We start from the raw sequence: 16,566 nt of genomic DNA on the forward strand, positions 1-16,566 counted from the left end.
CAGAGCCGTTGGGGAACCAGCACTATCGCCCCTTTCTGCAGCATTGCCCGTACCTCTTCCAGGAGCTGAGGAATGTGTTGATCCTGACGGGTAACCGCAGCGATCAGCGGACACCTGTGCTGGAACTTCAGGGTGTATCCCTGGGCGAGTGCGTCCAGCACCATCTGTCAGTGCTGATCTTCTTTCACTCGCTGACAAACCTCAGCTGGCCGCCCACCAGGGTGCACGTGTGGGAGCCCGAGGTCATGGCCGGTTCAGGCCTCTTTCGGAGCTGTTGTCCTGCCCTGCTGTAGGCTTAGGAGCCACCTCTATAGGCTTTTGGTCATGGACCTGGAAAGCTGACGGTATGAAGAGGAGAAAACTTTGGAAGACCTGCTTGACTTTACCCTGGAGGAGCGAAAAGAAGAGCGCTGCTGCTGGAGAGTGCCCAAGGAACGGGCCGTCTCCGTATCCGCCTTGATGGCCTGGAGGGACTCGTTGACTACCTTCCCAAACAGTTCTCTCCGTCGAAGGGCATGTCCAACACTTTCGCCTCAACTTCCTGATGGAAATTTGTGGCCTTCATCCAGCCTTGTCGACGAAGGCAGACACTGTTCCCCATCTGACGGAAACCATGCGTCAGCGACGTCCAACGCCACTGTAATGCCGTGATCAGACACAACTTCACCCTCTTGCAAAAGAGTGATTGCCTCCATCCTCAACTCCAGAATAGTGCCCAGCTTGTACCACAGCTCCCTGTCGTACCTGGCTAGGATCACCAGTGTGTTGGCTGCCTTGATCGTCGAGGCTGCAGTGTAAATCACCTTCATTCCCATGGTGTCCGGAGGGACCAAAGACTACGAGGACGGGTTAGCCGACCGTTTCCTCGTGGCCGTTGACACCACCGAATCCGCCGATGGTTGCGGTCTCAGGCACTTGGGTGCGGAGTCCGGCACCCGATACTTCTTCTCCAGTCTATCCCGTTTGGCTGGAACCATGCAAGGGTTCTTCATGAGGGCCAGGCCCTCATCCCACACGTCATCCAGAAGGGTCACCGCCATGATTGTCTTACTCCTGGACTTGTGCCTATGGTACAAGAAACCCTCCTTCCTGGTTTCCTTGGGGCAGAAGCAGAAAAAGCTCAGAGGCTCTGGCGATCATGGAATGGAATGACCCCACCTTGTCCTGTGGTGACGCCCTAGGTCAGTGGTCTTCAAACTTTTTTGGCCAGGGCCCCCCTGAGCAAAATTTGGGCAGGTCGGGACCCCCCTCAGAAATGCCAAATGGACAGTATATATTGCGCGCCGTCACCTGCTCCCATCAAAGTCGCTGGGCTCCCTCATCCCACTCCTACCCAGTCGCTGGTCTCTCCCCACCCCATCACACACCCAGGGCTCTCCCCACTCTGCTCCCATCACTATCCCATGGTTCCCGCCCATTGTGCTCCCACCATAGTCCCTCGGTTCCCCCATCCCGTTCCCAACACAGTCTGAGGGCCAGTGGCGGCTGGTGAATCTTTTTTAAGTGGAGGGGCATTAAGGGGAGGTTCGGGGGGGTTTCCCCCTGTGAATTTATTTTAAAATAATAGGTTAAAATGTTGCATTGTAGAGCATACTTTTAACAAAAAATGGGTAAATAGCCAAACAGTTTGCAATTGTTGCTGGGAGTCCAGGGGGCAGGCATTGATATTTTATTTCTATCGCGCTCGTACACAAGTGTTTCAGAGCGTGACAAGGCAAGGGAGGGGAACAGAGGAGAATAAAACAGCGATCTTACTAGGCCCAGTGACATTGAGAACGCGCAAGTGTGAGGGGAAAAGTGCATGGAAGGGGGGAGAAGTGGAAAGTGCGAAGCAGAGGAGAAACAGATAAATAACAATAAATAAATAATAAAGGCAACAAACAGTGGTAGTGCAGCCAGCAATTTGCAAGTGCTACGTTTAAGGCAGCAGACAGGGTAGGTCTGATAAGTGCAGGAAGAAAGATGGTTCTCCTCAAGTTTTAGAGTGGCAGGGCGCTGTTCCAGAGGGAGGCCCCAGCCGAAGACGGAGATCTACCCCCAGCTCGTTTCTTTGATAAACGACTGACCCTGAGGGAGTTGGAGGTAGAGGAGTGAAGAGCTCGAGAGGGGAGGTATTTGCGGAGGAATAGCTGAAGGTATTTTGGACCCAGGCCCCAGAAAGCCTTGTGGACAAGGCAGAGGGTTTTGAATGATAGATGTCCGGTAAAAAGATACCATCCCTGTCCCCTGGGCCCCACTGGTCCTAACACAATGAACATGATTATGTGTATATGCAAGGCGCTGCACATTCATACAGCAATCACTCTATCATTCACATGAGCATCCATCACCATACACTCACTCATAACGCATCCATACACATGTTTTAATAAAAACAATGAACATAAACGTACCATCTGCATTGGCCTGTGTGTGGGTGCTGAAACGGCCTGCTCCAGCTGCTCTGTCCGTATGTGCGAGGAGGCGCAGGAGCTCCCCCTCGGACATACAGACATGCAGTGCCCCAGCCAGCATTTCCAATGAGCTATGCAATGCTGGCGAAGCAAAACGCCCCAGCACTTGCATGGCTCAGTGAGCATGTGCGGCTGGGGAACTAAACTGAACTGTCAAAGGGAAACAGTGTTTCCCTTTGACAGTTCAGCCAGCCCAGGAGCACTCCATTAGCTGGATAAAGCAGCTGAGGGAGTGCTCACTGTTTCACTGGGCTGGCTCCTTAGCTCCTCCATAATGGGTGAGGGGCCACTGGGTGGGCGCCTCTTGCCATTATGGATGAGCCGCCAGGCTCGGACAGGCCTATAGGGCAATGCCTGTACCAAAAATGTAAAATGCTAGTTTGGGCCAATCAAAATGGGCCACCATTTTGGCCAATGTGGACCATTTTGATGAGTTACTTAACTATGCAGTTAGTAATGTTGACCATTGTTGCTGAATATATCACAATTTACTTACATTTTAACACAAAGCACCCCTTTGGGTACTATTGAAACAGTGGGCTTCATAACTACTCTGGCGGTAGCTGTGCCGGTAAAACCGGCACGGCTGCCACTGGAGTTGCATCCGGGTCTGGCACCCGCGAATGGGCAATTACTAGGTCATGCCGAGTTAGGCGGACATGATAATTGCCCTTTCGAAGGTGCCGGTAGATCCCCATTCCCATTTGAGCCCCATATGGCTCAAATGGGAATGGGGAGCTCGGATGCACCGGCACCGTTAATAACGGTGCTGGTGCATCCGACGAGCTGAGGTCAGACCTGGCGGGGGCTGTCAAGCACCCACGAGCACAACTCTTACTATGGCGGAACGGTAGCAACGGTGCCGGTAGCTTACCAGCACCGTTGTTACTGGTCCGCCATAGTAGTAATGAGGCCCAGTCTGTGACTAAAGGAATGAATATCCATTTACAACTGTGGGCCACTTTTTCATTGTTGCCTGAGACAGTTTCATGCTTCAGCCCGCCCATGTGGGCCACCCCTGCCCATTTCTTCCAATCTAAAAAAAAAAAAAAAAAAAAAAAAAAAAATCTTTTTTCATGCTGAGCTCTCAGGGCCCCCCTGGGATGCACCGGCGGACCCCTAGGGGGTCGCGAACCACAGTTTGAATACCACCTGCCTAGGTGGAGCATCCTAATGCGGCGACACACCGCCCGCTGCTACAATATCATCAATCGTCGTATCCTTCCCCATACCCATGTCTAGGTCTGCTGGGTGAGAGGGGGCCCGACGCGGATGTTTAGGCTGAAAGGGATCGTCGGATGACGCTTTCTCTTCTTAGTTGGAGACTGAACGGGGGTTTGGGGGACCACAGGAATCGGCCTGGTCGCATCCTCTTCTGACACCAAGGTGTGAAGTGTCAACAGAATCTCCAGAGACATATCCTTCGGCTGAGCTGTAGGGATCAGAAAACTAGGCCCAGCACTGTCGCCTCCGTCATTGTCTTCCACGTCCTTGTGGACCATGTGCAAGGAATTGTGGTCCTCGTCGTCTGTGGACAAGACCTCCATGGCTTGTGCCATGGCCTGGGAGGGCTATTTCAGTGCCTCCTCGCCCCCCCTTTTTCCACTCTGTGGGGCTTGAACAGGGGCATGAGCCGGTTTCCCCCACTCTGTCGTGCCTAGGGGGCAGGGATACTTTCTGTGCTGGGGGAGCTACCTTCACATGGTCAGCTCCCTTAGCCGTCGTTAGAGCAGCTGCCACTAACTCTATCATCAACAAAGTCTTAGTCTGTGCCGATTAGGCCTGCTTGGGCAGTTTGGCCTTCTTCTCCTCTGTCTGCGGCCTCTCTGATGGCTCCTGCAGTTTAGCCGGGGTAGATGATTTCCTTTTGGATTAGGAGCTCGATTGCCGGCTGGCAATGGAGGCGGAGGGTGATGTTGATCGTGCCCTATCCACCTTGCGACCCGCTTGCGCAGCGACCATGGTGGACTCGAAAACATTAAAAAACGTAGAAGTAGCTTGCAGAGCAAACTCGAGGAGTCCCAACACTGAAGCATGCAGTAATACACAGAAGATGGCTGCCAGAGGAGGGGCTTAGGGAGAGGGCTGTCCTTGGATGGGGCAGTATGACCCAGAGGACAGTGATTGGTTTAATGGAGGAATACATTTTGTAAGTGAAAGTGCCCGACGACAGGGAATATTCATGAGCATGTAAATCCATGCCAGACCCCATACTGGCGAATATATGTTTTTCTCTATTCCTCACAAAGCATCTACACGTATCGAACACATCCTGTTGGAAATGGGAAAGGAGTACAGAGTGGACGGAACCTCCATACGACTAGTGAGGTGGTCAGATCATGACCTGGTGACAACCATGATTACATTGGGGGATGTTGTCCATAGGGAAAGGAGGTGGATATGCAATGGCATGTTATTTAAGGATAGGGTCTTCAACACTGAGATGAGGAAACAAATCAAGAACTATGTACATAGGGAGGACACAGGAGAGCTAGGACTACATCTAGTATGGGAAATGGGAAAGGCTACCCGTAGGGGGTTGAAAATAGAGGGTGCAGTCAAGAAGAGAGAAATACCGCTTATGGAAGAGAGCTCAGAAATTAGATTAGGGAGCTGGGAGGGTGTATCAGGAGACAGGAAAAGGCTCCTTGGTCTAGGAAAAGTTAGCCAAGCGAAAAAGCCCGGAATAAGCTCTGGCTAGATAAAATATATGCAAAGCTTAGGCTCTGCAAGCAGGGTGATGAGGCAAATATGATGCTAGTGAAGAGACCGAGTGCAACAAGCAGACAGAATGGTAAATAGGGTAAAGGATAAAGATGGGGCGAGGCTAACGAACCCGATGGAGATTGCCTAAACATTTAGACAGTTCCATCAGGCTTTGTATACTGTGGAAGATGGGGGGTGGGGCGTGGGAGAGGTGGAGACCTGTCTGGATAGAAATGACATACCGGCAATGTGCGAAGTAGATAGAGTGGTATTGGAAACCTCAATTTCCACGGTAGAAGTGTTGTCAGCAACACTTAACATGAAGGCTGGAGGGGTTCTGGGAAGTGACAGATTTGCATCCAGCATCTAGAAGAGTTATGCAGACTGGGGGGTATATTTATAGGGAAACAATTCAGGGTGTTCGTTCCCCCAATCAAAAGCAACACACCAATATACATGTTTCTATTATTCAATCTAGCCCTGTCTATGAACCATATCATACCACGTAGATCCCTCACCCGTGTGCCATAGATAAGCCAAGAATCGGGCTGGTGTGTAGAAAGAATATATATGTATAAATGAATTGGAAAATGAATATTTGACAAAATCTTAAGTCACACCACCTCACTCCGTGGCCCAAATGTTTTTCTTTCCTAAAAAGTCACTTTTCCCACAAATTGAAAACACCAGTGGGTTTAGGACAACATTGATCACAGACTCTTTAACCGCATAGCATGTACAGTTTTCCTTCTTGGATTATTTTCCACGGTGGTTACATAGAAACACAAGTCTACAGAATATTTCAGATACCTGGTCCCTCACAAAATACTCTCAATGTACAGAATTGTGCAGACCACTGGACATGACAAAACAATTTAACTTCACAATATACTTTGCATGGGTTTTACTTTAAATAACATGCAACACTTTTTTGTTGGTAAAAAACAAAACACTATATGACACGCATTAGTTACCGTGATAGCATTTCTGATGATTTTATCTGCTTAGATTCACATACTGTGCATATAGTCTGACATCTAGTGGTAATCGCTAAGGGACATCGACATGGGCATGCTTATAACAATATCCCTAACGTGACATGTAGTGTACCCAAGATCCTTCACGCATCGAGGTCTCTCTGGTTGTGTTTTTTCTGCCGCGAGGGAGCCCGATGACTAACGTGAGTGAGAACAGATAGAGAGAAAGTAGTAAGATGTCTATGTTCCTTATACTCTGTGTGGGGAGGAAGTGTGGACGCAAGTGAATCTAAGCAGATACAATCATCAGAAATGCTCTCACGGTAGGAAATGCATGTCTTCTAATGCTTATGAATCTGCTTAGATCACATGCTGTGCATAGACTAGCGAACAGTACCCAGAATTGGAGGTGGGGTTTGAGAAGGAACAGTAGTAAAAAGATGTCTTAGTACCGCTTTTGTCCCACCTGAAATTCAGACTGCTAGAGTGAGTGCCTAGGCAGTAGTGTTTTGTAAAGGTGCGTACAGAACTCCAGGTTGCAGCTTTGCAAATGGATTTGAGAGGAACATTTGCAATTAATGCTATGGAAGCCCCAGTGCCCAGAATACAGTGTGCTCTAGGCTTGAAGGGCAGATCTCTCTTGGCAAGAGTGTAGCAGAGTGTGATGCAGTTTACAATCCACTTTGAGATGGCTGCCTTCAAGATCTCCGTCTCTACCAGCTGCCACTGAAACGAAAAACGGATTGTCTTTTCCAGATAATACATAACCGCTCTACGCACATCAAGTGTGTGTATGCTCTTTTGTGCCATGTTAGTGGGGTTCTGGAAGAAGGTGGGCAGTTCTATGGACTGGTTCACATGGAACTTTGAAATGAATTTAGGCGCAAACCTCCTGTGAGTGAGCAGAACCACCTTATCTTTGTGAATTGTAACCTTATGCATGAGATCCCATTAGTCTAGTTAATACCACATTCAGGTCCCACCCAGGGGCTGGATCTGAAACCGGGGATGAAGTCTCTTAACCCCTTCCATGAATGCTTTGACCAATTGGATCTTCCACCACGACTCCTTGTTCTGGGATGTAGTGTATGCTGAAAGTGGAGCCGGGTGGACTTTCAGTGAATTAAAAACTAGACCCGAGTCTAGTAGATGAGTCAGGTATAACACAATGTGAGTAGGTGAGCAGTCGATGGAATTAACGCTCTTAGAATGACACCAGATGACAAAGTGTTCCACTTATTGGAGTACAGAGAGACAGTCCTGGTTACCTCGCAAAGCATACATTTGAGAATCCTTAATATGAATTGATTCCTACGCAAATGCGTTTTTTTACAGTGACATTTTAATTGTGGTATAGACTTGTAGTGTGTTAGTGGTCAGCCGGCACGTGTTTCGACCTCGAGGGGTCTTTATCAAGACAAAGTATAGGTTTTTAAGGATGTGGGGGTCCACGGCTGTATAATACAAGTGGAAGGATTCCTCCACTTGTAGCATACAGCCGGGACTGCAACATCAGCCTCAGACGAATCCAAGACCCAAGACTGGGGACCCAACCAGGAAACTCCTAACCCCAGGGGGACTCAACCTGGGCCAACACCCCCATATCTTTAAAAAAACTATACTTTGCCTTGATAAAGACCCCTCGAGGTCGAAACACGTGTCGGGTGACCACTACCAAACTACAAGTTTATACCACAATAATAATGTCACTGTAAAAACTGCATTTGCATATGAATCAATTCATTTAAAGGATTCAGGGACCAGGGTACTAATGTTTTTTTCCCCGGGAGCGAGACGCGTTGCGCTTCGCAGCCGGGGAAAAAAAAAGTTTTAAAAAGTTTTTAAAAATGGCTGCCACAGACAGAAAATGTAGTCCATTTTCTGTTTCCGTGGCAGCCATAGTAAACGAAGAATATGGCCACCATGGAAGGGGAGAAGGGAGTACGCGTAGTGCCTTCTCCCTTTCCATGGCAGCCATTCACTTACATTGAGAAAAGAAAATAAACATAAAAATGGCCACCTTGGAAAAGGGAGATAGGACTAAGTGTGGACCCGTCTCCCTTTCCATGGTCGCCTGGAAAAAAAAGAAAGAGTATACATGGCGCGCGGTGCTTGCAAGTGCATCCACGGGATTACACTGTGGTATGGCTCGGAAACGAGCCAATCCACATGCAGTGTATCGCATGGATTCGCCGCACCGGGTAGTAATAGTTTCTAAGTTCGGGAATCTTTACTTGCCACGCAGAAGTAGACTGCAGTGGATATATAAATTATAATAACTGAGTCTCTAGACACATGGGCTAAATATTGCAATAATATAATTGGTTAAAACACAATTGTTATCTCGGAAAATGTGTTGTAAGATTCATTTAAAACTAAAAGCGAGAATGATGTATATGTGATGAAATTAATACATCTACTAAGAATACAATAGGCTAAGATGGCTGCTATGATTACAAGTACCATGTATGTTAAGGTAGAGAAATCACATGACACGGACAGTTAGCTGACTGATGGTTATATGGAAATAAAAAAAGGCTCCAAGAAAGACACAAGGACATTTCTGCCCGAGGAAGTCACTACAAACAGGAGGGAACGTGTGGCGTAAGGTTTTACCATGTGAAGATTACATGCGCATTGCTATGTAAGTCCATGTTGGTTTTTAAGAACTTTGAGATTTGTTGCTTGTTGGGCAGAATCCTGTGCAGTTCCCTTGGGGAACACTGCAAAAAGATTAAGACTACAGGAGTAAGCAGTAAACCCAATTGGTAGCAGTCTGCACCACCCAGATTTACCTGGTAGCTGTGGCTGAGCAGTCAGACTTCTCTCAAGAAGAGTAGGGCAGTATGCAGAGTATACACAATAGGGCCAAAACACAGTAGAGCAAACAAACGCTGACCAGAGCTTTGTATAAAAAGTATATAATTATTTATTTAAAACACACTTTATGGCATATACTAGCACTCTCAATCAGAAGCAAGTTAAAACACAGTCAGGTAAAGTATACACACCTCCCTTAATAGTTATCAGACAAGTCAGGGTTAAAACACTACTATTTGTTAGAACAGATGTGAGCGCTTAACCAAGATGGCACTCTGATAATGTAGTTAAAGGGAGAGAAAAAGGCAGAGCATAAGAAAAAAATAGTTCCCAACACTTTTAAGAGTTCAGATCAAGGGGAGAAAGGCAGGTTACACTGTAGAGGCAAAGTTCATTGGCCAGGCCCACTTTAAATGGAGCAAAGTGAAATGTGCCCAGGATCACACGGTTTAGAGTGCACTGAAAGTCTTTGCAAAGTGTTCAAAAGAGGTTGGGGTGATTCAAGAAGATATAGTTAGAAGGCCTGGAGCCAACCCAGTTTAGAAGCCAAGGATTTAAGGGTCACCTTTAGCAATCTGTAGAAAGAGAGGCCAGACAGGACACAGTACTTTAAACAGAAAGGAAGCTCCGGGGGGGGGGAGGGGGGGACAGTTGTTCCTGGCAGTGGTTGAAGTTTGTGGTTCCGACCAGGGGAAGAGAAGATCTCGTCGAGGAGGAAACGTGGAGTCGTTGCACTGCACATGAATGAAACCAGCCGCAGAGTTCCCGATTAAAAGGTGCAGCCCTTTTATTCGCGGTTAAAAGTGGTGAGCTTGGCTATCCGGCCGCGGGGTGCTTGGCACGGGCGATTCGACCAAGAGACATCTTTGGAAGGCGAAAAGGGCAAACTGATTGATCCCACCAGCTCAGGGGAAGAAGACTCGTCCAGCAGAAGATCTTCTCTTGTCATCGGGAAAGTGGTGAGGTAGTTGCAGCAGGGCTTCACCGGTGGTGTCGTCGTTGCAGATGGCTCAGCTTCTTCCCTCTTCAGATTCTTAGGTCCTGTGGCGACTTCTGAAGTTCCAGTCCCAAAGGCCCTGCTTTTATGCAAAAAAAAAACATTTATCAGCCTAGCTGTCAATCATACATGCTAAGCCAATCAGAGTAGAGTGCGACTTGGGTTGCTAAGGCAACGCAGTCCAGGGTGCCAATTCCCCCCTCCACCCTTCCTGTGGAACCCAGACAGAGTGGCACCATTTGGAGGGCTTCTGTGGAGAAGCCCGCCAAAATAGTGGAACAAAGGGCTCGACCTTGGTCAGAGTTACAGAGACGGACACAAACGCCATTTTAGAATCGAGTTCTGGCAAAAAGACCCAACCAGTGATTTAATATTAAATAAATAAACCAGTGGTATCTTAAACGTTGCACCAAAAAGTGGTGCGTTTAAAATCAATTTGAAAATCCCATAGAGAAAATTCTGGTGGAATATTTCGTGTGGTAACCACTGCCACCAGCCAGAAACTATACGAGGGGAGACAGGACAGTGCCCCCTCGAAAACAGACCCTGGGGCAATCGAATTACCCCTTACCAGTACTTCCACAATATGATGGTTTATACTGGTTCTGTTCACAAATTTGGACTAGTAAAGCCAATTTTGACTTTACATGCCCTGGGAGACAGTCAGTCCCAGGGTATGGAATCTAGGTTTGGGGGTCACTGTGACACCCCTGTGGTACTGCACTGAGGGTGCTGTGTACCACACATACAGAAAAACAGATGATACCCTATGGAGTAAAAAGAAACCCCATAGCCCATAAGCACATAACAAGTCAAAGACATTCCTCAAATCATGTCTAAGAGTGGGAGTAAAAGAGTCTCACTCTTAGCAGGAGAAAAAAACAAACCCCAAAAATCCAGCAAAGCTGCTGGGGGACTCACTAGGTTTGGGAAATTAGCCTTATAAGAGAATTCTCCCTAACATTTCTAAACTAATTTAAAGTGCATGCACCCAGTATTAACATGGGAACCAGCCAATGTTTCGTTATAGATATATATTGTGAGAAACCTGAAGGTGTATCACTGACTAGTCTCCAGGGATCGGTCATCCAGTTGGCCAGGCCACGGCCATCGGTACTGGATCCAGTTCCTGGCGGTGGAGCAGAACGGGAGGATCACCTGGATGAGAAGCCCTAAGGGAGCGGAGACAGGACACCAAAGGTTGAGACAAGGTATCCCCTTCCTTATGACACCTTTTCCCCATCCTACCCCGTAGTATACGCAGAAGCTCTTCCCCCCCCCTTTTCCAAAACACCAAAACAAACACTTTCTTACACCATGAAAGACAACTGACTAACACCAGGGCCATTTACCCGACATGTCCTAACACAAGTGTCAGGCAGAGAGTTAGGCAATTGATAATAATAACACACACCTGACAGCCCTTTCCTATAAAAGGCGGAGCACAAGAGCACACTTTGAACAAGGCTGAACGCACGAGGCAGCAGCCATTCCAGGATGGCAGTTCAAGAGGAGAAAGGCAGAGGGATCTAAAAGGACGTCCAGGAGGGAATTGCCCTTGCCCTTTTCAACCCAGACCGGAGTAGCCTCTGTGAAAGCAAACGTAAGACCCCACGGCAGATCTGACGAGTGGCGTATCGGATGTCTGCGGTACGTGGAACCATTCCGCACCGATTGCCAGGGCGGGGAGAAACAGTTCTCATTGTGGTATCATACTTGACTCCATCGACAAAGGGAAACACCAGCGAGTTCAACCCAGCCGGTGAGTCGGAAGCAAGTGATAGTGAACCCGACTGTGTTGAGCCCAAAGTTGCAATGGCAACATTGTATATCCACAAAGAATATAATAGACAGAGGTCTTTTGTGAGTGAAGTTGCAAGCAGACAGAGTGGTCCAGTGCCACTTGGGTGTTCATTGGAAGTTCTCTATATGGTATTCCTATGCTGAAAGAAAGGGAAAGTATTGAAATAAAAACATTTTTGCTAACAAAACTACAAAGACGAAGGGGCCTTTAGGGAGGCCGTGTGTAGTTTCAAAGTGGTCAAGCGAGGGTCAAGTAAAATCCCTCATACAGTCGAAAGTCTCTGACACATGGTGAAAGCAAAGTGAGTGGTGAAAATTGGCAAACGTGAAGCCGACTGAGGGATGTCTACGAATTAGGGTGACCAATAACACCCAAAGAACACATCGTGTGATGTGAAGCCTGACTTGGGGCTGAGACCCGGATTTAAGAAAGAAGAGTACCTGAGGGGTCTAGTGAATCTGTGGCCAGTATGAACCCTGACAAAGGGATGCCGAAATAAAGCTAGGGGGAGGGAACCCCACTTTTTTGATGAGTTACTAGAATCATGAACTGTGTTAGAAAGGCTACGTGAACCTGGTTGAGGGATGTTCACAATGAATGATTGTTCAAAAAGACATTAAGATTCTTGAAGGTTACAAGTGGCTGAGATTTTGACTGAAAGGCCGGAGTGAACCTGGCTGAGGGAGGCCCACGTTGCAAGAAGGATCGGAGCCCGGTTGAGGGTGATCCAAGGGTGACGAGAAATCACCCGACATGAAGATTACAGAAAGGAACTTTTGGTTTGTTGTTTGTTTGGTCCATCAGGCCCTCTGAGGTAAGAGACATTGCATGAGAAAAGACTTGGACACACAAGGTCACAATATCGTTGAAAAGAATTGTAAACTTGTGCTGAAGAAGCCCAGGAGTGTGCTGTGTGCGAAAGTCCCACCTTGTTCCGTGCTAAAAAACGTGGGGAGGGGGGGGACCCTGGCTATAACATCCTGACTTATCATTTTGTGAACACTTCTTTCTTTTTCTTGTGAACACTATCCCACACTCTTTTGTAACTTAGCGGTAAGGATTGGCAATAGTGTTCATTTTTAGTATAGGCCCTTGTATTTGACAAGACGCCACTAGGACTGCCTTATTATTATTTGATGGTCGTAGCTTGCTCCAATCTTAGATATAGGTTTAGATTAGGCATGTATCTCACCCATTTTTACAGTTTAATAAACACCATTGGACTGTAACACACACCTGACAGCCCTTTCCTATAAAAGGCGGGCAGTCTTTACAAGATAAAGACTGCCTGTCTTTATCTTGATACCGTGCCTTCCTTACAATATGGAAACTGGAGCCACTTAAGCCACAAGCAAAAGCTGCAGTCTGCCTTAGACCTTACACTTGTGTAACAATTGTCAAGCTAGGTACAACATAACTCTGCCTGAGCACCCAGTGAATCAAGCACAATACATCCCCCGTTGTTTTTGTTATCTATAGACACCAGTCTGCCCAATATGCAGATGCACCTGGGACCTTAAGAACGCTAGGAATTCCAGTAACTATACAAGCTTGGCTGCACCCGCAGCATACCCAAATTGATAATGCAGGATACTTCAAACTGTGAGCCACCTACCCATCGGTAACCCAACTGGTAAGATCCATTTTTTCTTTTCCTCTGCTATTACATTCAAACTGCTGTTATGAACAGGGTTGGTCACGGACCCCTGGTTTGAACAGATCACACTGCTACCATCAATAAGTCAAATTGAAATTAACACCATGTTAACTTAGTCTTCTCTAAAAACCTTTTTACCATGTGATCATTGTGCACTGTTACTTTGTCATTCGTGGTCCCCCCGGACCATTACTAAGCAGTTGACTTCACATGTCACACCATCTTGTTAAGAAGAGACAGTAACCTTACATGTATTCACACCAGTCAGGAACCTCACCTCAGTATTAACCCAAATAGAATTAAATGCAGGCACACCATGATATTAAGCACCCTGCAAGTACCCCACCACGATATTAAACCACCAAAGCCAAACAGAAGGCAGGCACTCCATGTTATAAAGCAACCTGTAACCACAATAAGCAACAACCACCACAAAAGAGCCCTGCATGGCACCATCTTGCCCAAGGAACAGCACTACTTGAGTGGGTTCAAAAATTAAAATACTGCCACAGGACGAGACACACTCCTGTAGTGGCACAACTCAAAAGCAGCTTCACGCAATGTCTCATATATAACCCACTTTCTGGGCCCACTAGTACCTGTGCTTTGCCTTAGTCACTAAACAGTATCGACATCTGGACACTCATATTTCACCAGACTTCTATAATCCTGTTTACTCCCCTCTCCTCCCTCTCTCCCTTCCAGTCTTCTCTTCACTGCTGTCAATGATTCACATGTATTGTATCATGTATGAATACATGCCCATGACTCATGGATTTCACAAACATGCATCTCTTTTCAATATTGAACCATGTTATGTACTAATCAATGTATCTTGCCACTTGTGATAGTGTCGCCCTTCAAAAATAACTTCTCACTAACTGCCACAGCCTTGATAAAGACCCTTTTGGTCGAAACACATGTTGGCCGGTCTGTCACTCAAACATTGCTTCGTTTTTCGTTCCAATGATTGTAACAGCAACCTGGCACAAGGACAGGCCTGATCCAGACACGATAAGATTGTACATATCACATGAAACATCACATCATTGAAAAATAAAGTACAGGAGAGAACTCTGTGACAAGCACAAGTTGTCTATGGTCCATCTTCACCTAATTCAACCCATTAAGGGCTGCCTCTAGGTTTACACAGTTGTTAGCTCCTCACCCAATAAATCCCTTCCCAGGCAATGCTGCAGCTTCAAATAGATTTCTTTTATAGAGAGCTTGACCCTTGCATCTGATGGGGGAAGGTGAGCAGTTTGGGTGTTCAGCAGAGGCTGAAGTCAATTCCTATGAACAGAAACACGTTACTTTAAAGTACATGTTTACTTCCATTACATGATGCCTGCTTCCATGTCTTTTATCCCATCAATGTCCAACAGTTCCTTCAGTTCCTTTCAAACCAAACTGTAAAACGTATTCATTTCTATTGCAGTTTTTCACTTTGAGAAGAATGCATTTGAGGGTCTCAATATCCTGTAATGAAAGGTAGGCCTCATTTCTTTTCAGCCCTGTTGTTCTCACACATGGTGCACTTCATTTTAGTCTTCCTGTTTCAGACAACACGGTTGGTGTATTTGGTAGTGTTGAAATGTCCATGCTTGCCTTCCGGTCTGCCAGTCAAAAGTGTGCTTTCAAATTACAGGCAAGTATTTATGCATTTTAAGGGCCAACGTGGCCAGTGGCAGTTCATTTGTGTCTTGCATCTAAACCCCAACAAGACGTATTGGCACACTTTCTGCAGAACCTTTGTGAATTCTATTCTGGAAGGGGCTGATGCTCCTGAGTCGGTTTTGGGGGCCAGGATTGTAGTAATCCCTAACGCAGGGCGGTCCCTTGACTCATGCAGATCCTTTAGGCCGATCTCCCTGTTGAACTGGGATGTACGTGATTTCACTAAGATGGAAAATCACACATTCAGAGAAGTCTAATTCGAAAAGCATGCTGCAGTGAAATCACGCATGATTTCCTCCCATGCCCTTACCTGCTCCCCACTCGCCCCCTACTTACCAGTTGGCAGCACACCTCTTTGTGTGCAGTCTCCCCCATCTCCCTGCAACGCCAGATCCCTTCACTTTAAAAAAAAAAAAGTATTTTATGTTGAGTGGGGGACACCCCCACAGCCCCGGCCCACTTGTTCGCTATAATGGTACCGTACGGTGTATTTTCGTACAACCGAAATCCGGACATATATACCATGCAGGTTTTTTTTCTGATCATTTCTACGGATACCATTGAACTGTGATGTCAAAATTTTTACTAGTGTGCTTGCCAGAAAATGATTCACACTGACCAGGTAGGATTTATATGAGAGAGGCAAGGGGCGGACAATATCATGAAGATCCTTGCCTCAATGGCATCAATAAGGGATGTATCGGAAGACTCAATCTTTTGTCCATTGACGTAGAGAAGGTATTTGATAGGGTTGGGTGGCAGTTTCTCTTTGCTTTTTTAAGAAAGATGCGCTTTGGGCCAAAATGGATGATTGCAAGGAGAGCTCTCTATCGCAACCCTGTTTCAGTGATGATGGTGAATGGGGTGTTTTTTTTTTAGAAGTGGCTGACAAGAATTTATAGCTTTAAGGTGTGAGAAACGATGGATAAGTTGGCCTTATTTGCAGATGACATCTTGGTATACATGATTAGACCAGAGGAGGCGTTACCAAGATTAAGTGGGTTGCTTAAAATGTACACAGCGCTAGCCTGGTTTAAAATTAACCTAAATAAGTTGGTGGCCCTACCATTGGTGATCGTCTTGATGAGGGTCTGTGAAATGTTAGCGACATCACATATACGAACGGCGAAGAAAGTATTCCATACGTGGGAGCTCAAATCACAAGAGATCTGGATGGACTAATTATCCGTCTTTCTGAGTGAAGGGAGGACCTGCAGTGGTGAGGGACGTTGAAGTTATCCAGGAGGCCAACTACAATTAAGATGAACTTGCTCCCAAGACTACTATTCCTGTTTCAAATGCTCCCAGTGGGGCTCCTGCAGCCCTTTTTTGAGTCTGGAGGGTGCTAGTGAAAGTTTTGTGGCAGGGTAAGAAACAGAGGCTAGCCCACTGTACCCTAATCAAGAGGAAGGCGGAGGGAGTGGAGAGCCTACCACACATGGAATGGGTGGCATTGGAAAATGCAGTACTCGCTC

At 46.8% G+C, this 16,566-nt stretch overlaps 1 protein-coding gene across 3 annotated transcripts in view; it reads right to left on the reverse strand.

Annotated features, from left to right (window-relative positions):
* TSR3 (TSR3 ribosome maturation factor) overlaps positions 1–16,566 on the reverse strand; it is a 212,074-nt gene that overhangs the window by 56,830 nt on the left and 138,678 nt on the right. The window lies entirely within an intron of this gene.

Source organism: Ambystoma mexicanum, chromosome 2q, assembly GCF_040938575.1.
Source record: "Ambystoma mexicanum isolate Mex_15411 chromosome 2q, UKY_AmexF1_1, whole genome shotgun sequence".
In the NCBI taxonomy this organism is placed as follows: Eukaryota; Metazoa; Chordata; class Amphibia; order Caudata; family Ambystomatidae; genus Ambystoma; species Ambystoma mexicanum.